Source organism: Rattus rattus, chromosome 11 (assembly GCF_011064425.1).
Source record: "Rattus rattus isolate New Zealand chromosome 11, Rrattus_CSIRO_v1, whole genome shotgun sequence".
In the NCBI taxonomy this organism is placed as follows: domain Eukaryota; kingdom Metazoa; phylum Chordata; class Mammalia; order Rodentia; family Muridae; genus Rattus; species Rattus rattus.
This window is the reverse complement of record NC_046164.1, coordinates 43,526,212-43,550,729: the sequence shown is the minus strand read 5'-3', so window position 1 is coordinate 43,550,729 and position 24,518 is coordinate 43,526,212.

Genomic DNA, 24,518 nt, shown 5'->3' with positions numbered 1-24,518 from the left:
TGACCACTTTAGTCCTGGGCCATCAAATTCAGCTGAGGCTGCACCTTTACAAATGGCCTTCCTGGCTTCTCACAGAGCCAAGACTCTGCGGTTCTCCATGACCTCTTCCCTATCTTCAAAAGTAGTACCACCTGGGTGATTCTTATACTTTCTCAGGTCCAGCTGCACCACGTGGTACAACTTTGGTTATCTCTGAACACAGCTTTTTTTACAAAAAAAAAAAAAAAAAAAAAAAAAACACTTCTGAGAAGATTTCAGCTCAGTGATGCTGGTCTCCTCCTCCTCCTCCTTCTCCTCCTCCTCCTCCTCCTCCTCCTCCTGCTCCTCCTCCTCTTCCTCCTCCGCTTCCTCCTCCTCCTCCTTCTTTTTCTTCTTCTTTTTTAAATTGGATATTTTTTTTATTTACATTTCAAATGTTATCCCATATCCTGGTTTCCCATCCATAAACCCCATATCGCACCCCCTTCTTCTATGAGGGTGTTCCCCTACCCATCTACCCACCCTTTTCTGCCCCCCTGCCTTGACATTCCCCTACACTAGGGGGTCCAGCTTTAGAATGACCAAGGGCCTCTCCTCTTCTTAATCACTGATAATTTCTTAGCTCCAGCTAACCTGCTCAAGTGTCTCAGGAGTCCCTTCTATTGTGACTTTATAGTCAGAGTCACATGACTGAAGCTGCTGAGTTCTGCGGCTTCCAGGAGCTGGGGCACGGCTCCCTTGTTCTACTATATTATCACCAGCTTTCTGTTTTCCAACTCCTTCACTGCTGTCCTGAAACTTGCTCTGTAGACTGAACTTGAATTCAGAGGCTTGCAATACTCTGTCTCCTACATGCTGAGATCAAAAGTATGTACCACCACTCCTGGACATAAGCTTGCTCTATACCATGCTGGCCCTGAACTCAGAGATCTGCTTGCCCCTGTCTCTTAGAAGTAAATGTATCACCATGTTTGGACTTCACTTAGATGGGTGGGATCCTGTCCCAAAATCACTGTCCCCTTAATCTGTTTATCTTCTTTTTTTTTTAATTGATATTTTTTTTTAACTTACATTTCAAATGTTCTTCCATTTCCCAGTTTCCTGACCATAAGCCACCTATCCTGTCCTGCCATTCTTCTATGAGGGTTGTCCCCCTCTCCAAAACCCCTCCTTCCCACTCCCTAGACATTCCCCTGCACTGGGGGGAGGGGGACAGCCTCAGCAGGATGAAGGGCTTCTCCAACAAGGCCATCCTCTATTACATATGCAGCTGCAGCAATAAGCATAGAATTCAGGTCCATTTCTCTTCCAGGTGCCCCATTTTTACCATATATTTTATATTTTTAATTTCTCGGCTTGCTTCATTTCAATAAAATGCTGTTTATAAGTGGGAACTTGAGTAACCACATGACAGAATTTATACCAGGATATTTTGAGACTTCTTTTGTCAAAGCAACTAATCTTCATCTCTTACCTTACTTAGTATTAGGCAGACTCTTCAGACAGCGGCAAGAAGCAGCCTTGTTCTTTACCAAAATATCACAAAAACAGTCTCTAGACCACAAACTCACTTTCTTCACCATTGAAACATTTTGGAACAGGCCTACACAGTTCAATAAACCCTCAACATCACTGTCTTCCAAATTCCTACTAGGATGGCTCCTTAAGCACCACTTAAAGCATTATGTGACTTTTCAATCTAAAGTCCCCAAATCTACTTTATTCTAAGTAAAAACATGGTCAGGCCCATCACAGTGATATCTCATACCAAATTATGTTTTTAGGTTCTTATTGCTGGGAACAGACATCATGAACAACATAACTCATGTAAGGACAACATTTAATTGTGAGTGGCTTACAAGTTCAGAGATTCAGACTGTTATGATCAAGGCAAGAACATGGCAGCATGGTGCAGGAAGAGCTGAGTATTTTACTTCTTCAACTGAAGGCTGCTAGGAGAAGACTGGCTTCCAGGCAGCTAGCCACCTAGCATAAGGTTTTTGAAAGCCCACACTCATGGTGGCACAGCTACTCTTACAAGGCCACACCTACTCCAACAAGGCCACCTCTAAGTAGTGCTAGTCACTTCACAGGGAGGGTCGTTCATTTGCAAACCACCACACCACTGCAATTATGAGTGTCTTAGCCTGTATGTGTCTCAGGTGTAAGTAAAACTATTATATACACATTTGTTGTGAGTTTGCTAAGAGACAGATATGACTAGTGAGTATTTCAAAATTAAGCAAACATAATTATAAATTCCTGTCCACATTGTCAGGACTTTATGCACTTACTTATGTAATACTCAAAATATATTAATTTTAGATATTCTCACTTGCCTAGAATGTCATTTGTAGGCTCTTCACCTTATTGATAATAGAATTTAAAAATATGCTGAGAAAAGTAGTTGAGGGTGATGTGATGTAGCAAACAAGGGGAAATGTTTTGTGTCCAGGTATAATTGTATGAGAAGAGAAAAAGAGGGGAAGACAGGAAAATCATAGTTCTAAACTTTTAATAAAGTACAAAGGAAAATAAATATAAACCTTGGGGGAAAAGAAGAGAATGCCAGGGCTTGGAGGCCAGTTACAAGACATATTTTCCTTGTATTTTTTTATTGAGAGGATACAACAGTCTTCTCTCAATGCAATATGGTCTTAAGCTCAAAAAGATCACTATACTGAATTGGACTGATCAAAGGGAACTATATAATTTTAGTATTATTTGCTTTCCTTCCTTTTAGTTAAGAGTGGCATTAGGTTCTCTGCAACTGGTAGGGTAAATGACTACAGTACAATATACCTACAGTAAGGGATTTTTGTGTTTTTTTTTTTTTAGTTTTATTATATTTTTATCATTCAGAAGCTCCATCTTTGCACCAGTTTTAATCTTGGAAGTAGTTAGAAGCAGCCTAGGGGTCTGTTTCACTTTCTTATTGACTTTTTATTTAAACATTCATATATGGGTACTATATTTACATAACTCTACCTTCTCTCTAGGCCTTTCAATGATTACTCACAAATATGTTGGTTAAACTAATCATTAGAGAGAAAAATTAATAAAAGAAATGGCCTTTTCTTTGTGGAAATTGCATACTAATGGCAATGATCATAAAACAGTAAGTAAATAAAGAGTTAAAAACACAAAATAAAACAAAACAAACAAAAAACCCTACAGGTTACAATATATACTTTATGAAGACAGCTAAAGCTGAATGGTCCTGTGAGAGAGAACACACTATCTATCGTGTGGATGTACATCTGCAAGGTGGTATTTATGGGAAAACTTTCAATGGAGAGATCAACAGTTTGAATACAGAAGCGAGAACAATACACAGGCTGCACATCAAAACATGAAACTAGCATCTAAGAAAAAGATGTTAGTAGAGCCTGGGAACTGTGGGCTCCAGAGTATCTGAAGCCAATGAGACAGACAATTGACGTTACGTGGTAAATTTACAAGAATACTCAGCACTGCTCTGGGAGTATAGGTGTTAGAAACCCCCAGAATTACTTCTTAGAAGAGTCTTTCTAAACTACCATTGTAATGTTAGATTGCCTCTTTTTGTTCAACTAAAATTCATATTTACCTTCCAAAAATTAAAAATAGCATAGTACACAAAAATCATAATCCATGAGGTTGTTTTACTAAAATTATTCAACTTTTCAACTCTTTCAACAGAGACATCAGGTAGACAAAGGGAACCATTGGAACTTAAAGCATTAAAAAAAAGTCAAGATAAGTGAGATGGTAAGCAACCTTTTTATCTTCTCTCCAGTACTATAAACTTAAAATACAATAATCGTTCATTTTTCTAAAGTTCCCAAGATATCAGAGAGTGAATATATTCTAATACAAAAGCCTATTTACTTTCCAGATAGATAGACAGACAAGATACTTTCTGGATCCATGTATGCAAATTAATAAGTTAAATATTACCTTGTAATGAATTACTTCAACTTTTAAAGTTACTGTGCTTTTTTACAATTAATTTATTTTGTCATATGAGTTGTATCTGCTTACAGATTTCATTCATCAACACTGTGCAACTGTTTCATCTGTTTTTATTTCATTCTTTTTTTTTTTAACTTGAGTATTTCTTATATACATTTCTAGTGTTATTTCCTTTCCCGGTTTCCGGGCAAATATCCCCCTCCTCCCTCCCCTTCTTTATGGGTGTTCCCCTCCCCATCCTCCCCCCATTGCCGCCCTCCCCCCAACAATCTAGTTCACTGAGGGTTCAGTCTTAGCAGGACCCAGGGCTTCCCCTTCCACTGGTGCTCTTACTAGGATATTCATTGCTACCTATGAGGTCAGAGTCCAGGGTCAGTCCAAGTATAGTCTTTAGGTAGTGGCTTAGTCCCTGGAAGCTCTGGTTGCTTGGCATTGTTGTACGTATGGGGTCTCAAGCCCCTTCAAGCTCTTCCGGTTCTTTCTCTGATTCCTTCAACGGGGGTCCTATTCTCAATTCAGTGGTTTGCTGCTGGCATACGCCTCTGTATTTGCTGTATTCTGGCTGTGTCTCTCGGGAGAGATCTACATCCGGCTCCTGTCGGCCTGCACTTCTTTGCTTCATCCATCTTGTCTAATTGGATGGCTATATATGCATGGGCCACATGTGGGACAGGCTCTGTATGGGTGTTCCTTCTGTGTCTGTTTTAATGTTTGCCTGTCTATTCCCTGCCAAGGGTATTTTTGTTCCCCTTTTAAAGAAGGAGTGAAGTATTCACATTTTGATCATCCGTCTTGAGTTTCATTTGTTCTAGGCACCTAGGGTAATTCAAGCCTTTGGGCTAATAGCCACTTATCAATGAGTGCATACCATGTGTGTTTTTCTGTGATTGGGTTACCTCACTCAGGATGATATTTTCCAGTTCCGACCATTTGCCTATGAATTTCATAAAGTCATTGTTTTTGATAGCTGAGTAATATTCCATTGTGTAGATGTACCAAATTTCCGGATCCATTCCTCTGTTGAAGGGCATCTGGGTTCTTTCCAGCTTCCGGCTATTATAAATAATGCTGCGATGAATATCGTGGAGCACGTGTCTTTTTTTATATGTTGGGGCATCTTTTGGGTATATGCCCAAGAGAGGTATAGCGGATCATCGGGCAGTTCAATGTCCAATTTTCTGAGGAACCTCCAGACTGATTTCCAGAATGGTTGTACCAGTCTGCAATCCCACCAACAATGGAGGAGTGTTCCTCTTTCTCCACATCCTCGCCAGCATCTGCTGTCACCTTAGTTTTTGATCTTAGCCATTCTCACTGGTGTGAGGTGAAATCTCAGGGTTGTTTTGATTTGCACTTACCGTATGACTAAAGATGTTGAACATTTCTTTAGGTGTTTCTCAGCCATTCGGCATTCCTCAGCTATGAATTCTTTGTTTAGCTCTGAACCCCATTTTTGAATAGGGTTATTTGTCTCCTTGCGGTCTAACTTCTTGAGTTCTTTGTATATTTTGGATATAAGGCCTCTATCTGTTGTAGGATTGGTAAAGATCTTTTCCCAATCTGTTGGCTGCCGTTTTGTCCTAACCACAGTGTCCTTTGCCTTACCGAAGCTTTGCAGTTTTATAAGATCCCATTTGTCAATTCTTGATCTTAGAGCATAAGCCATTGGTGTTTTGTTCAGGAATTTTTTAACAGTGCCCATGTGTTCCAGATGCTTCCCTAGTTTTTCTTCTATTAGTTTGAGTGTATCTGGTTTGATGTGTAGGTCCTTGTTCCACTTGGACTTAAGCTTTGTACAGGGTGATAAGCATGGATCGATATGCATTCTTCTACATGTTGACCTCCAGTTAAACCAGCACCATTTGCTGAAAAGGCTATCTTTTTTCCATTTGATGGTTTTGGCTCCTTTGTCAAAAATCAAGTGCCCATAGGTGTGTGGGTTCATTTCTGGGTCTTCAATCCTGTTCCATTGGTCTATCTGTCTGTCTCTGTACCAATACCATGCAGTTTTTATCACTATTGCTCTGTTATACTGCTTGAGTTCAGGGATAGTGATTCCCCCTGAAGTCCTTTTATTGTTGAGGATAGTTTTAGCTATCCCTGGTTTTTTGTTATTCCAGATGAATTTGCAAATTGTTCTGTCTAACTCTTTGAAGAATTGGATTGGTATTTTGATGGGGATTGCATTGAATCTGTAGATCGCTTTTGGTAAAATGGCCATTTTTACTATATTAATCCTGCCAATCCATGAGCATGGGAGTTCTTTCCATCTTCTGAGGACTTCTTTTACTTCATTCTTAGAGCATGAGGTCATTATTCTTCATTGTTGCTCTTGTTGTGTGACCATTACACCTACTCCACAAAGAATGAAAAAACAAATTCTTCCCCTAAAGGACATGATAGTTATACATAAAAACAGATTGAGAAAAGTCAGCAATATACACAATACTATCAGATAAAGGGAAGTCACTAGGTTTTGTGCAAATTTAGAAAAGGAGTTTCAATATAAGATGAAGAATATCTTATTTGAAGTAGATTCATTCGCTGCACACTTCTATGCCTAGGAGCTGCCCAGTCCCAGGTTGTGTGTGTGTGTGTGTGTGTGTGTGTGTGTGTGTGTGTGTGTGTGTCTGTGTTTATAAATGACATTTCTCAAATCTTAGCAAAATGTAGAGGTCTGGATGTTTGGCAGCCTAATTATTTTCTTCTTGTTTAGGCATTCCAGCTCAATAAAAATACAGAAAAAACATAACTGAAGCCCTGTGTTTGCAGTTATCTGGACTAAATGTGACGTAAAAATTCCCTGTGCAACAACTGGGCAGTGGCTTTATATATGTATGAAAACTGCCTTTAAAGTTAATGATGCCTCATGAAATAGTAATGGAACTTATTAAAGTACAAGCAGATGATTACACACACACATATAGTCCCTTAAAACTGCTAAAGCAGCATCTTATTACAGACAAAAGAAATTTAAGTATTTCTTTTTAAAAAAGTCTTATTTTATAACATTTCATGAAATTTTTGACCACAGCAAAAATACCGAAACTATATAATATATTGAAGCATTGTTGTGAGAAATTCAGCCAAGAACTATTATGCAAACTAAATATATATAGAGATAAAATTAAAACTGAACATTTGTATTTGGCTTAACACATTTCACAATGAAAATCTATATTTATGCATGTGTTTATATATGCATGTGTATCGGTATACATGTGTTTGTGTATATGTGTTTTAGCTTTACTCAACCTAAGTAATATTTTAGCATTTATGTGCTTAACATATATACATATATAACTAGGCCTGTAGCATGAAACTTTCAAATGCTTTTATCTTCCTAAACCAGAATCAACCATATATGTATGTATATATATATATGGAAAGTGTCACTATTTTTAAGAATAATTTAAGCACATGTCTCTAGAAAAATAATTAAGCAAAATTCTGTGTGAGCTGAAATAAAAATTGATAGTGCACATATTTTACAGAACTTTCTGTTTTATAATTCATACTGAATATCTGCAGAAAACAGAGTTGCATTGTGGTTCTCTTTGGAATCTGGATTTTGTATATAATTTAATTCACTATGAATCCTACGCCTTGTAAATAAACAAAATAAAACATTCTCTGTGGTTTCTGAAAATAAAAGTCATCTGCGTTTCTAGGACATTTGTAACTGTACCAGTATGTTTAAAAAAAAAAATAGGATATCAGAATCACTCAGACTGATTCAGCCACCATCTTCCCCAATGATTAATTCTGGTAAAAAAAAAAAAGATGAACTATTTATCTAGATGATAAATATTTTAATATTACTACAATGTCTAAATGTTGTTTGAAGCATGTAATCATCACTGTTGCAGAGGATCAAACTGTGCAATGTTAGTTATTTAGCAAGTTGTCACAGGCAGTTGGTTAGCATTGATTTGTGTAAAACACATACACAAGGTCAGAAAAGAAGAGTGATGATTAGTATTTTTCAATAAAAATGTTTAATATTTAAGCATTAATACAGAAAATTATACACCTGTGGTTATTTTGGCTATGTTCACAATTAGTGGGAATTAAAATCAATCCAGCTTATGAAAAGATGCAGATACTGTGGTTGCATATATGTACTGAAATATTCTGCTTTAATAAAAAAAATCTTGAAATTTACAGGAATGTGAATGGAACAAGAAAAAAATATAATTAGTGCAGTCATGTGAAAGAAATTTTTCATGCTTTCTCTTATATCTGGATATTACCTTCATTTTTAAAAAAAATTGTACATTTTAGCATGGAGTACGTATGGCAATCAATAATCTTGTAAGGAGTCTTTGGGGGTGTATGCAGTTATGTTGGTGGGAAACAGATCGAAGGTGAGATTGAAATGTATAGAGGAAAGTTCAAATAGATTGTGCAGTGATGTGGAACAGAAATGAGTACGCAAGGAAACATTAATCAAAAGGAAATGTGCATGAAGAAACTACATACAAACCTGAAATCTTGCAACCCAAATCAAAAATGTAAAAAAAAATAAGATAAAGAGCACTCAAGATTCTGAAAAGTGCAGAGAGGGAACTAATCAAAGGCCAAGAGTTAAGTAAGAAGGGAGTAAGCATTGAAGACTAATGAAGAGTAAAGTGTACATTAAATAAAACTAAGGACATCAGAATAAGCCTTAAGAAACTCAACCAGTATATAAGCTATACGAATATGATTTAAAAAAAGAAATGAAACCATCTTTGAACAGAGGTATCCTGCAAGGAGGAAGAATTCTTCTCCCCAAGAGAATTAGGCAAGTATGTCAGTGAAAATTTCACTGTCCCACAGAGGTAGCTATATGCAACTGGTCACAGGATCACCAAAACAAGAAAATTTTTTTGTAACTGCTCCTGGTTACCCATCATAAGTAGATGATAACCGATTGATGAAAATTCTATTCAGGAATATCTCAGCAGAGAAGGAAGAGGAAGAAACAAGGAGTCTTAAAGTCCTTTCATAAACAATCTGTCTGAGTCTAAAGCAGTTTTAATTTAGGTAAAATTTGTATCATTTTTCTATAATGGCCATAACAGTCAAATAATACTACATGACCATGACAACTATATTATATTATCACATTATAATATGGACTACAAAATTATTCTAAATCATTTAATTTTAAAAGATCTACTGCAAAAGATGTTGAATGAACTGCCCCTTTTGTGGTACCATTCACAGAATACTTTTGTACAATAGGCTAACATGTACTCATATTCTATGAGCACAGATAAAACAAAAACAATGTTTTAGAAAGGAAATTTGTTGCTGTAGCCAATTAAAGCTACTCAAATCACCCCAGGGGCAGTGGTACTTATTCTCACTACCTTACCCCAATGATCTGAGTTCTTGAATGAAACACACACACACACACACACACACACACACACACAGACACACACACACACACACGTCTGCACACATGTGCAACGTTCTATTCTAATATGCCTTACACAGCTCAATGGTTGGACTACTCCTAAACTTACATGTTGCTAACAGCTCTCCTCCAATACTTTTCAGTTATTACTTACTAAAATCTATATTTTATCTTTGCTATCTTAGACTCTATGGGGGGTGGGGAGCTGGGGCAGCTCTTCCCGTGATCATACATGGTTGGAATGCTCTCTCTTCTGCAGGTCTGGAGCCTGGATCTTATACCCTTCTCAGTCTGGCATGATGATTTGTCTTTTCTGCTAGTCCTATTGCCCATGAATGCTAAATTCCTGCATCTGTCTTCCTGTCCAACCATTGGCCACCGACAACTTTATTAACCAATCAAAGCCAACTGGGAGCAGGGACCCTCAGCAGCTTACATATGAATCTCATGCAATTTTGGAAACCCAGTCAACATAATATAAGTATTAAACTAAATCCACAACAGAATTTAATCCAGGTTAGTCCTGTTTCCAGAGAAATGCCAAAATCATTTTCTGTTAAGTACTTCATTGCACTATTATTCCTATTCTTCTCAGTGATGATTAGAAAGAGTAGTAGGATGAACAACAGCTTCTAGGAAGACGTGTCTTCTTAATAAAACTTGTCTAATGCCAAACATTTGTTGGACAGAGGCATAATATTCAGAGAACTATACAAAATAAAGTGTTTATTATTAATAGAGAATCTATGAAAGCACACATTCAGAACAGCAGTTTGTGCTCTCTACTGTACCTCTGGACTGAACATACATCATTAATGGAGTAGATGCATGTTTCACACTGAAACAATTGGGACTCTGTAAAGCACAGCATGAATAAGACATATAAACACAAAAAGGCACACATCTGCATACATACACACCTACTTACCTGCACTCAGTGAACATTTTTCATTACAACTGATTGTTTATTGGTGGAATTATAAAGATTAAAATATACAATTCCTCTACAACTTAGTTTTGAGGCTGACGTTTATATTTCTAAAATATGAATTACACCTACATTTTAAGATGGCAAAAATTCTCAACACTTCTATGATTTATAAATGGTGTATAATTGTAAGTCATTGAACTGCAGTCACTGATTTTCCAGATCATCTGAGTAATCTATAAAAAGGACGCATCATTGTACTGTCAAAATGAGTGATTATGACGTTTATCATCAGGAACAAAGGCTATTGTTTTAAACATGATTTTAATATTTTATAATCACACACGTTACATGCTTGTCCTACAATGAGTCAATTTATTAGTCACTGTTAAATAAAGAATAAAACTAGGAAGTTTGTACTTAGTTGTTTATTAGTCATTGACTTCTAGAAATGTGTGTGGCTTGAACACCTACATATGCTATTTAATTTATACCCTAAAAAGTAGGTCATGCTTATGCCAATAAATGACAATCTTAAAAATGACAAACTCTGATAACATTTAAATAACAGGAACAAATTTATTCAGCCAATCTGGCAGCTTCTGTGACTGTCATGTTGCCACTTATATTACTCTTCTCAAGCACAGCCATCTGCCAGAGCAAAATTTTCTCTAGCCCTTTCCAAGAAGATAGTAAAGATTTGTGGTAGAATCATTTTCCTTGTCTAAAAGAGTGAAATTTAAAATTCTTCAATGTCAGCAAGGTGATTCAGCAAAGGTGCTTGCTGCCAGAGTTAAAGACCAGAGTTAGACCTGTGACTTCTACAAACTGGGTGAGAACAACCTTTGCATTTTGTGCTATGACCAGCTCTGCTTGCTCTGGGCAATTCTATGTATGCTCCACTAAATACATACATATATACATATATGCACATATACATATAAATGTATATAAAATAAAGATTTTAAAGTATGCAAAACAAAAATATAGCAATAATAACAAGACAAAAACAGTATTCCCTTCATTTGGCATCAGGTCATGTCAGGACTGTTACACATCAGTATTTCTATGCTGCAGGGCACAAGGTATTCTCTCAAGAGAAGAAGAAAACTTACATATCACAAAATGTGCTGTTTAGATTTTTGACATCTTGACACATATCTAGACATATCTAAGAAGAGGTAAACTTGGCTGTTGTTTTATTTATACATTTTTCATAGAATATATTCTAATCAAAGTTTCCATTTCCATTTCCTAATTCTCTCCATATCTTTTCCACCCACCCAACGCTATACTCTTCCTCTTTGGTAAATATATATATAGGAACAAATAGCACACAAATTAGAATTTAAAAAATAATAACAAAGATAAAGCACAAGAAGCACACACACACACACACACACACACACACACACACACACACAAACATACACTAAAAACACAAAACCAAAAATACACAGGATGTAGTATGATAGGTTCCCAGTACTCCTGGAAGAATATAGACATGGACTCTTTTTTCCTCTACTACACATGCAGATGGAGCCATGGGTCCCTCCATACTCTTTGGTTGGTGGTTTAGTGCCTGGGAGATCGAGTGTGACTGTTTGGTTGATATTGTTGCTCTTCCAACAGGGTTGCAAACCCCTTCAGTTCCTTCAGTCCTTTCTCTAACTCCTCCTTTGAGATCCCTAGGCTCAGTCTGATGGTAAGCTGCAAGCTTTCTCATCTCTATCAGTAAGGCTTTGGCAAAGAGTCTCAGGAGACATCCATATAAGGCTCCTGTCAGCAAGGACTTCTTGGCCTCTGCAATATTGTCTGTTTTTGTGTCCAGATATGTGATGGATTCCCAAGTAGGCCAGTCTCTGGATGGCCTTTCCTTCCATCTCTGCTCCACTCTTTGTCTCTGTATTTCCTCCTGTGAGTGTTTTGTTCTTACTTCTAAGATGGACTGGAGCAAAACAAACAAAGATCCTACAAAGAAAGAGAAATTCAGACCAATTTCCCACATGAATATCATGCAAAAATGCTAATAAAATTCTCACAAAACAAATCCAAGAACACATTAAAACAATCATTCACCATGTTCAAGTAGGCTTCATCCCAGGGATTCAGAGATGGTTCAATATATAGAATGTAATCCACCATATAAACTAACTCATATAAAGAAAAATATGATCATCTCATTAGATGCTGAGAAAACATTTGACAAAATTTATCACCCCTTCATGGGAAAAGTCTTGGAAATATCAGGAGTTCAAGGACCATATCTAAACATAGCAAAAGCAATATACAGCATACCAGTAGCCAATATCAAAGTAAATGAAGAGAAACTTAAGGCAATCCCACTAAAATCAGGGACTAGACAAGGCTATTCACTCTCGCCCTACCTATTCAATATAGTACCTGAAGTCCTAGCCTTAGCAATTAAACAATAAAATGATGTCAAAGGATACAAATTGGAAAGGAAGAAGTCAAAATATCACTATTTGCAGGTGCTATGATTGTATACTGAAGTGACCCCAAAAGTGCCACCAGAGAACTCCTACAGCTGATAAATAACATCAGCAAAAGGACTTGATAAAAAATTAACTGAAAGAAAAGTAGCCTCCCACTACTCAAAGGATAAACAGGATGAGAATGAAATTAGAGAAATGACACCAATCACAATGGTCACAAATAATAAAAAATACCAATACCTTTGTGTGACTCTCACCAAGCAAATGAAAGATATGTATGACAAGAACTTCTAGTCTATTTCTTCAAGAAAGAAATAGAAGAAGATCTCAAAAGATGCAAAGACCTCCTATGCTAAGGATTGTGAGGAATAATGTATTAAAAATGGCCATTGTGCCAAAATAAATCTACAGAGTCAATATAATCCCCGTCAAAACCCCAACTCAATTCTTCCTAGATTTAAAAGAGCAAATTACTGATACATTATGAATAAAAAAGCAGGGTATCAAAAACTATTCTTAATAATAAAATAAATTCTGGGGGAATAACCATCCCTTACATAAGCTATATTACAGAGTAATAGTGATAAAAAAAACTGTATGGCATTGGTACAGAGACAGGCAGATTGATCAATGGAATAGAATTGAAGACACAGAAATGAAACCACACCCTATGTTCCCTTCATCTTCAACAAAGGCGCTAAAACCATCCAGTGGAAAAAATGATAGCACTTTCAACAAATGGGGCTGGTTCAATTGGAGGTCAACATGTAGAAGAATGCAAATTGGTCCATTCTTATCTCCTTGTACAAAGCTCAAATGGATCAAGACCTCCACATATAAACAGATACATTGAAACTAGTAGAAGAAAAAGTGGGGAAGTGACTTAAACAAATGGGCATGGGGGAAAATTTCCTGAACAGAACACTAATGGCTTATGCTCTAAGATCAAGAATTGACAAATGTGACCTCATAAAATTGCAAAGCTTCAGTAAGGTAAAGGACACTCCTAAGAGGACAAAATGTCAATCAGCAGATTGGGAAAATATCTTTCCCAATCTCAAGAAGTTAGAGTCCAGAAAACCAAATTTCCCAATTTAAAAAAATGGGATATAGGGTTAAACAAATAATTCTTAACTGAAGAATATCGAATGGCCTAGAAGCACCTAACAAAGTGTTTAACATCCTTAGTTATTTGAGAAATGCAAATCAAAACAACCCTGAGATTCTAACTCATGCCAGTCAGAATGGCTAAGATCAAAAATTCAAGTGACACAGATGCTGGCAAGGGTTTGGAGAAAGAGGAACACTCAGTCCTCCATTGTTGGTAGGATACAACCACTCTGAAAATTAGTCTGGGCATTCCTCAGAAAATTGGACATAGTACTACCTGAAGACCCAGATATACCACTCATGGACATATACCCAAAATATGCTCCCACATAAAACAAGAACATATGCTCCACGATGTTTCTAGCAGTCTTATTTATAATAGCCAGAAGCTGGAAAGAACACAGTTGTCCTTCAACAAAGGAATGGACACAGAACATTTGGAGTACTACTCAGCTATGAAAACAATGAGTACACGAACTTTTTAGGCAAACTTTTGGAACTAGAAAATAACCCCCTGACTGAGCTAGACCAGTAACAAAAGAACACACATGGTATGCACTCACTAATAAATGGATATTAGCCCTAAGTTTGGAATACCAAGATATAATTCACAGAACCACGTGCTTCAGACATGGACCTTTATTTGTAACCAAAAATTATCTTCAATTGACATCCACTTCCAAAGGAAAAATTATTTTTCCCAATAAATTTTGATTAGGTTACTTAACCACCCTTAGGTGTAGGCAGCATTCATAACAATAGATGGACAATATAATCGTAAGTCTATAGCTTTTTAAAAAAATTGTATCATATTTTCTGGTTTATATTCATTGTCTTACAAATATTTTGTATGTATATTATGGAATCGGAAATCATAATTGGTAAGAATGTCTCTAGAAGTTTGGTTATTTTTTCTTTATTAACTTGAGTATTTCTTATGTATATTTCAATTGTTATTCCCTTTCCCGGTTTCCCGAACCAACATCCCCCTAAACCCTCCCCCTCCCCTTCTATATGGTTGTTCCCCTCCCCATCCTCCCCCCATTACCGCCCTTACCCCAACAATCACGTTCACTGGAGGTTCAGTCTTAGCAGGAACAAGGGCTTCCCCTTCCACTGGTGCTCTTACTAGGCTATTCATTGCTACCTATGAGGTTGGAGTCCAGGGTCAGTCCTTGTATAGTCTTTGGGTAGTGGCTTAGTCCAGTCCTTTCTCTGATTCTTTCAACGGGGGTCCCTTTCTCAGTTCAGTGGTTTGATGCTGGCATTCGCCTGTAAATTTGCTGCATTCTGGCTGTGTCTCTCAGGAGAGATCTACATCCGGTTCCTGTCAGGCCTGAACTTCTTTGCTTCATCCATCTTGTCTAATTGGGTGGCTGTATATGCATGGGCCACATGTGGGACTGGCTCTGAATGGGTGATCCTTCTGCCACTGTTTTAATCTTTGCCTCCTATTCCCTGTCAAGGGTAGTATTGTTCCCCTTTTAAAGAATGAGTGAAACATTCACATTTTGATCATCCTTGAGTTTCATGTGTTCTGTGCAACTAGGGCAATTCAAACATTGGGGCTAATAGTCAATAATCAATGAGTGCATACCATATGTGTTTTTCTGTGATTGGGTTACCTCACTCAGAATGATATTTTTCGGTTCCCTCCATTTGCCTATGAATTTCATAAAGTCATTGTTTTTTTGTTTTTTTATTAACTTGAGTATTTCTTATTTCTTATATACATTTCAAGTGTTATTCACTTTCCCGGTTTCCGGGCAAACATCCCCTTCCCCCCTCCCCTTCTTTATGGGTGTTCCCCTCCCAACCCTCCCCCCATTGCTGCCCTCCCTCCAACAATCTAGTTCACTGGGGGTTCAGTCTTAGCAGGACCCAGGGCTTCCCCTTCCACTGGTGCTCTTACTAGGATATTCATTGCTACCTATGAGGTCAGAGTCCAGGGTCAGTCCATGTATAGTCTTTAGGTAGTGGCTTAGTCCTGGAAGCTCTGGTTGCTTGGCATTGTTGTACATATGGGGTCTCGAGCCTTCAAGCTCTTCAGTTCTTTCTCTGATTCCTTCAACGGGGATCCTATTCTCAGTTCAGTGGTTTGCTGCTGGCATTCGCCTCTGTATTTGCTGTATTCTGGCTGTGTCTCTCAGGAGCGATCTGCATCCGGCTCCTGTTGGTCTGCACTTCTTTGCTTCATCCATCTTGTCTAATTGGGTGGCTGTATACGTATGGGCCACATGTGGGGCAGGCTCTGAATGGGTGTTCCTTCAGTCTCTGTTTTAATCTTTGCCTCTCTCTTCCCTGCCAAGGGTATTCTTGTTCCCCTCTTAAAGAAGGAGTGAAGCATTCACATTTTGATCATCCGTCTTGAGTTTCATTTGTTCTAGGCATCTAGGGTAATTCAAGCATTTGGGATAATAGCCACTTATCAATGAGTGCATACCATGTATGTCTTTCTGTGATTGGGTTACCTCACTCAGGATGATATTTTCCAGTTCCGACCATTTGCCTACGAATTTCATAAAGTCATTGTTTTTGATAGCTGAGTAATATTCCATTGTGTAGATGTACCACATTTTCTGTATCCATTCCTCTATTGAAGGGCATCAGGGTTCTTTCCAGCTTCTGGCTATTATAAATAAGTCCACTATGAACATAGTGGTGAATGGCTTTGTTATATGTTGGGGCACCTTTTGGGTATATGCCCAAGAGAGGTATAGCTGGGTCCTTAGGTAGTTCAATGTCCAATTTGATGAGGAACCTCCAGACTGATTTCCAGAATGGTTGTACCAGTCTGCAATCCCACCAACAATGGAGGAGTGTTCCTCTTTCTCCACATCCTCACCAGCATTTGCTGTCACCTGAGTTTTTGATCTTAGCCATTCTCACTGGTGTGAGGTGAAATCTCAGGGTTGTTTTGATTTGCACTTACCTTATGACTAAAGATGTTGAACATTTCTTTAGGTGTTTCTCAACCATTTGGCATTCCTCAGCTGTGAATTCTTTGTTTAGCTCTGAACCCCATTTTTTATTGGGTTATTTGTCTCCCTGCGGTCTAACTTCTTGAGTTCTTTGTACATTTTGGGTATAAGCCCTCTATCTGTTCTAGGATTGGTAAGGGTCTTTTCCCAATTTGTTGGCTGCCGTTTTGTCCTAACAACAGTGTCCTTTGCCTTACAGAAGCTTTGCAGTTTTATGAGATCCCATTGGTCGATTTTTGATCTTAGAGCATAAGCCATTGGTGTTTTGTTCAGGAAATTTTCACCAGTGCCCATGTGTTCGAAATGCTTCCCCACTTTCTCTTCTAGTATTTTGAGTGTATCTGGTTTGAAGTGGAGGTCCTTGATCCACTTGGACTTAAGCTTTGTACAGGGTGATAAGCATGGATCTCTCTGTATTCTACATGTTGACCTCCAGTTGAACCAACACCATGTGCTGAAAATGCTATCTATTTTCCATTGGATGGTTTTGGCTCCTTTGTCAAAAATCAAGTGCCCATAGGTGTGTGGGTTCATTTCTGGGTTTTCAATTCTATTCCACTGGTCTATCTGTCTGTCTCTGTACCAATACCAAGCAGTTTTTATAACTAATGCTCTGTAATACTGCTTGAGTTCAGGGATACTGATTCCCCCAGAAGTCCTTTTGTTGTTGAGGATAGTTTTAGCTATCCTGGGTTTTTTGTTATTCCAGATGAATTTGCAAATTGTTCTGTCTAATGCTTTGAAGAATTGGATTGGTATTTTGATGGGGATTGCATTGAATCTGTGGATCGCTTTTGGTAAAATGGCCATTTTTGCTATATTAATCCTGCCAATCCATGAACATTGGAGATCTTTCCATCTTCTGAGGTTTTCTTCAATTTCTTTCTTCAGATGCTTGAAGTTCTTATTGTACAGATCTTTGACTTGCTTGGTTTAAGTCACACCGAGGTATTATATATTATTTGGGACTATATAAAACAACATTGAGGGTGTTGTTTCACTAATTTCCTTCTCGTCTTGTTTCTCTTTTGTGTAGAGGAAGGCTACTGATTTACTTGAGTTAATTGTATACCCAGTCACTTTGCTGAAGTTGTTTACTAGGTTTAGTAGTTCTCTGGTGGAACTTTTCAGATCACTTAAATATTCTGTCATATCATCTGCAAATAGTGATATTTTGACTTCTTCTTTTCCAATCTGTATCCCCTTGATCTCCTTTTGTTGTCTGATTGCTCTGGCCAGAACTTCAAGAACTATTTTGAATAAGTAGGGAGAGAGTGTGCAGCCTTGTCTAGTCCCTGATTTTAGTGGGATTGCTTCAATTTTCTGTCCATTTAGTTTAATGTTAGTGACTGGTTTGCTGTATAGGGCTTTTACTATGTTTAGGTATGGGCCTTGAATTACTTTTATCATGAAGTTGTGTTCAATTTTGTCAAATGCTTTCTCAGCATCTAATGAAATGATCTTGTGGTTCATTTCTTTCAGTTTGCTTATATAAGGGATCACTTTGATGGTTTCCCATATATTAAACCATCACTGCATGCCTGGGATGAAGCCTATTTGATCATGGTGGACAATTGTTTTGATGTACTCTTGGATTCAGATTGCCAGAATTTTATTGAGTATTTTTGCATCAGTATTCATCAGGGAAATTGATCTGAAGTTCTCTTTCTGTTTTGGGTCTTTGTGTGGCTTAGTTATAAGAGTAATTGTGGCTTCATAGAAGGAAATTCATTACCGCTCAATGTGTTTCAATTTTATGGAATAGTTTGGATACTATTGGTATGAGGTTTTCTATAAAGGTCTAATAGAATTCTGCACTGAACCCATATGGACCTGGGCTCTTTTTGGTTGGGAGGCCTTTAATGACTGCTTTATTTCGTTAGGAGTTATGGGGTTGTTTAAATAGTTTATCTGTTTCTGATTTAACTTCGGTACCTGGTATCTGTCTAGGAAATTGTCCATTTCCTGCAGATTTTCATGTTTTGTTGAATATAGGCTTTTATAGTAGGATCTGATGATTTTTTGAATTTCCTCTGATTCTGTAGTTATGTGTCCCTTTTCATTTCTGATTTTGTTAATTTGTACACACTCTCTGTGTCCTCTTGTTAGTCTGGTAAAGGGTTTATCTAGCTTATTGATTTTCTCAAAGAACCACCTTTTGGTTCTGTTGATTCTTTCTATGGTCCTTTTTTTCTACGTGGTTGATTTCAGCTGTGAGTTTGATTATTTACTGCCTTCTACTTCTCCTGGGTGTATTTGCTTCTTTTTTTCTAGAGCTTTAAGGTGTGCTGTCAAGCTGGTGATACATGCTCGCTCCTATTTCTTTCTGCAGGCACTCACAGCTGTGAGTTTTCTTCTTAGCACGGCTTTCATTGTGTCCCATAAATTTGGGTATGTTGTACCTTCATTTTCATTAAATTCTAAGAAGTCTTTAATTTCTTTCTTTATTTCTTCCTTGACCAGGTTATCACTGAGTAGAGCATTGTTCAACTTCCATGTATATGTGTGCGTTCTTCCCTTATTGTTACTGAAGATCAGCTTTAGCCCGTGGGGGTCTGATAGGACTCATGGGATTATTTCTATCTTTCTGTATCTGTTGAGGCCTGTTTTATGACCGATTGTATGGTCAATTTTGGAGAAAGTACCATGAGGTGCTGAGAAGAAGGTATATCCTTTTGCTTTAGAACAGAATGTTCTATAAATATCTGTTAAGTCCATTTGGTTCATAACTTCTCTTAGTCTGCCTACTTCTCTGTTTAATTTCTGTTTCCATGACCTGTCCATTGACGAGAGTGGGGTATTGAAATCTCCTACTATTATCGTGTGAGGTACAGTGGGTGTTTTGAGCTTTATTAAGGTTTCTTTTATGTATTTAGGTGCCCTTGTGTTTGGAGCATAGATATTTAGGATTGAAAGTTTATCTTGGTGGATTTTTCTTTTGATGAATATGAGGTGTCCTTCCTTATCTTTTTTGATGGCTTTTAGTTGAAAATTGATTTTATTCGATATTAGAATGGCTACTGCAGCTTTCTTCTTCAGAACATTTGCTTGGGAAGTTGTTTTCCAACCTTTCACTCTGAGGTAGTATCTGTCCTTGTCTCTGAGGTGTGTTTCCTGTAGGGAGAGGAATGCAGGGTCCTCTTTGCGTATCCAGTTTGTTAATCTATGTCTTTTTATTGGGGAATTGAGTTGAGAGATATTAAGCAATAGTTATTGTTGCTTCCTGTTATATACATATTTGGATGTGAGGTTATGTTTGTGTGCTTTTCTTCTCTTTGTTTTGTTGCCAAGTCAATTAGTTTCTTTTTATTCTAGGTTGTAGCTTGCCTCCTAATGTTGTGCTTTACCATTTATTATCCTTTGTAGCGCTGGATTTGTAGAAAGATATTGTGTAAATTTGGTTTTGTCATGGAATATTTTGGTTTCTCCATCTTGGTCAATTGAGAGTTTTGCTGGATACAGTAACCTGGGCTGGCATTTGTGTTCTCTTAGGGTCTGTATAGCATCTGTCCAGGATCATAGTCTCTGGTGAGAAATCAGGTGTGATTATGATAGGACTACCTTTATATGTTACTTGACATTTTTCCCTTAATGCTTTTAACATTCTTTCTTTGTTTCGTGCATTTGGTGGTTTGACTATTATGTGACATGATGAATTTCTTTTCTGCTCCCATCTATTTGTAGTTCTGTAGGCTTCTTTTATGTTTATGGGCATCTCTTTCTTTAGGTTAGGGAAGTTTTCTTCTATGATTTTGTTGAAGATATTTACTGGTCCTTTGAGCTTGGAATTTTCACTCTCTTCTATACCTATTGTCCTTAGGTTTGATCTTCTCATTGTGTCCTGGATCTCCTGTATGTTTTGGACCAATGGCTTTTTCCGTTTTACATTATCTTTGACAGTTATGTCGATGATTTCTATGGAATCTTCTGCTCCTGAGATTCTCTCTTCTATCTCTTGTATTCTGTTGGTGATGCTTTTATCTACGCCTCCTTGTCTCTTCCTTTGGTTTTCTATATCCAGGGTTGTCTCCCTTTGTGCTTTCTTTCTTGCTTCTACTTCCATTTTTATTTCCTTCACCTGTTTGATTGTGTTTTCCTGGAATACTTTTTGGGATTTCTGTTATTCCTCTCTATAGGCTTCTACTTGTTTATTTATGTTTTTGTCCGTTTCTTTTTATGTCTTTCTTGAAGTCCTCCATCATCATGATCAAATGTGATTTTAAATCTAGATCTTGCTTCTCTGGTGTGTTTGGATATTCAGTGTTTCCTTTGGTGGGGGAATTGGGCTCCTATGATGCCATTTCATCTTTGTGTCTGTTGCTTGGGTTCCTGTGCTTGCCTCTGGCCATCAGGTTGTCTCTGGTGTTACCTTATTCTGCTATTTCTGACAGTGGCTGGACCGTCCTATAGGTCTGTGTGTTAGGAGTGCTGAAGACCTGTTTTCCTGCTTTTTTTTTTCCAGCCAATTATGGGAACAGAGTATTCTGCTTTCTGGTGTGTAGTCTTTCCTGTCTACTGGTCTTCAGCTGTTCCTGTGGCCCTGTGTCCTGAGTCCACCAGGCACGTCCCTTGGAGCAGAAACGTAGGTCTTACCTTTGGTCCTGCAACTGTAGTGCCTCCTGGGGGGCTGCTTTTGAGCTCTCCATGAGGGCAGGAACCACGAAGTCCTGCGCGGCCTTTTCCAGGGGCCCTGATGCACCAGGGTCTCAGATGGTGTTTGGTGTTTTCCTCTGGAGTCAGAAATGTGGGCAGAGTGTAGTCTCCTCTGGCTTTCAGGCGTGTCTGCCCCTCTGAAGATTTAACTCTCCCCCCCCACGGGATTTGGGTGCAGGGAGCTTTTGATCAGGTCCCTTCAGATCTGGGCGGGGTCTCATCCACAGGGACCAGCCGATTGAGTGCTGAGATACAAAATTTAATTGCTTGATAATATACCCCTTTATTCAATTTTTGAACTGACTTCCAATTTTCATTTACTCAAATAAAGCTATTGTAACTAATATACTATTTTTTGCTTATAAAATTATGAAAATAGCTTTTTAAAAATAGGACCCCCTTTGGTGAGGAATTAGAGGAAGTATTGAAAGTATTGAAGGAGCTTGCAATCTGATAAAAACAACAATGCCAACTAACCAGAGCTTCCAGGTACTAAACCACTACCAAAAGACTATACATGGACTGACCCAGAGCTCCAACTGCATAAGTAGCAGAGAATAGCGTTGTTGAGGCACCAGTACAAGGAGAAGCCCTTGGTCCTGTCAAGGTTGAACCCCCAGTGCAGGGGAATATGTGGGGGAAAAAGGGGGATGTATAGGGGGAATACCCGTATGGAGGAAGGGGAGGGGAGTGATTGGGAGCTTATGGACAGGAAACGGGGAAGGGAAATAACATTTAAAATGTAGGTAAAGAAATATGTAATAAAAAGTTTTTAAAAATTGTACATAATATATAGGAATAAAATGTTAGTGTTTCATATCATATTTATATGAAAAACTACTGTTAATATCTGGACATTTAAACACTAAAAAATGTCTACTTTTACACTACAGTACTTAATTACATATTTTATTTAGTTGATAATTAAGGACAATAAAGATCAGAATCACACCTAAGAACTACTTCTAAACATGTTCACATTGCCCTTGTCCTATTAGCTATCTTCCTCCCCTACATTTGGTCAGTGGGGTGTAAGTGAGGTTGAAGCATTTAAAAACACTTATTAAAGAAGATTTTGAAAAATATCAGCCTACAAATGTAAGTGGTAGTTTAGTTAAAACTAATACATATATGTTGCAGGAAAAATAAAAAAAGTGGCAGAACTGGTTCCAGCACATAACCTGGCAGTCACTAGTTCCCCTCCTCCCCCAACGGTGCATTGGAACTAGTACTAATTTACCTCAAATTATTATCTTTCCTGGTGGTTCTCTGGTAGCCTCGAACTCTCAGGTTCTAGCTACCCAGTAAAATCAAAACTCAACAAACTGTAACCCAACAATCACATTTATATGTTAAATTCTCAATCCACAATACATTCACACAGTAAATTCACTGCCAATAAAAATATAAACCTCCCACCTAGACAAGATAACACTGACTAGTCCACCTGGATCTGGATCATCGTCTCTATCTTGATTCCCTGCTTCTCCTCCTCCTCTCTCTTTCCTAAACTCTTTCTCCACCTACCCTTCCTTCTCATTCAATGATAGGTTTTCCCTTATCTCTGGACCTGCCTTGTTTTATAATGACATCACCCTGCACATATACTCTTGAAAAACACTGGAGAAAGCTATTCTGAAATTGCTTGGTGCAGTGAGTCCAAACTTACGGAACTTCAAATTGTTTGATGTGAATGGTATACTTGTTGAAGAAAGAGTGGTCTTTTCCTAAACAAACAAACAAAAACAGATATTAGAGCATTACATGGTCTTTTAGAAAGCTTAAAGGGTAGATCAAAACTACAGTGAATGTTGTAATGAAGCTATGCTTTATAATGAAACAGACATGGCTTTTGCTAGTGCACTTGTGTGATAGGAAATGTCTCTAGCATTTCAGTTTCTGATATATGGGAAAATCTAGCAATAGGTTCACAGATGTTTAAACACAAGAGAACATTCTGACCATCAAGAAACATGACTATCAATATATCACTCCACTTTTTGTGATTCATTTATTTCTATGACTGGTCTACCATATCTTAAGAGGTGATCCTATTGGTTGATTATCTGCAGTGTTTCACAGGCTGATCTCAATTACCCTTCTTAGTGTCTTCCACATGAAAGTGCATTCTGAAGCACACAATTCAAGATCTAGAAAAGAACAACTACCATTCACATATAAGTGAAATACTCGTGTGCATTTCCTCCATTACTCAGCTCCCACACATTGATTTCTTAAAGAGGATGAACCATGATTCTGGCATCATGCCCTAGAAATAGATAAGTATATTTGCTGTGAAATTAAAGTTTATCACAGTAAGGGACAGAAGCTTGTTAAACCTGAAGATTAACAGCAATCACTAAAATTATACTAATCAAAAATAAATGTGAGGAGAAAGTACTAGGACATCAGAGATCATCAAATCACATGCAAGAGATTGGGTGTACCTGACTGAACACAGAAGTTCTGTAACAATGGTCATTTTCTTAAGTGTGACCCAGGGAAGTCAAATCTTTCCATGGATCTGCTACATTGATGAGTTTTGGAGTTTCTTGTCTGCCAATTTATAACTTCCCTCCATCTTCATCTTAGATTCCTGTATCATTTTCTGCTAGTTGTCTGATCTATCTCTATCAGTTAATATAAAATATACCCATCCACTGGGTCCCTACTACTTATTTCTAGTACTCAAATCTTGAACAAGATTTTATATCTCCTACTGCTTTATATCCATTTATCAAAAATGGAGTTTTTTAGTACAGATTTTATTGTGATTTTCTGATGTATTTGATGGTATTTTTCAGTTATTTCCTAGATTTTTTTTTTTGGTAGCACACATGACACTGTTTTGCCTAATTTTTCTTTTCTATTATTTTTCCTTTCATAAGAAATGAATACATATATAACCTTAAACTGTGCATTTCTTAAGAAATTATGAAGTAGCCCTTTTGTGTAATTTTTCTCTACTTGTTTTGTGGCTGATTTAATTTACTCTCAGTTCATCTGTTAATGACTTCCAATATTACTCTTCAGCCCTGACCTCACTCTTT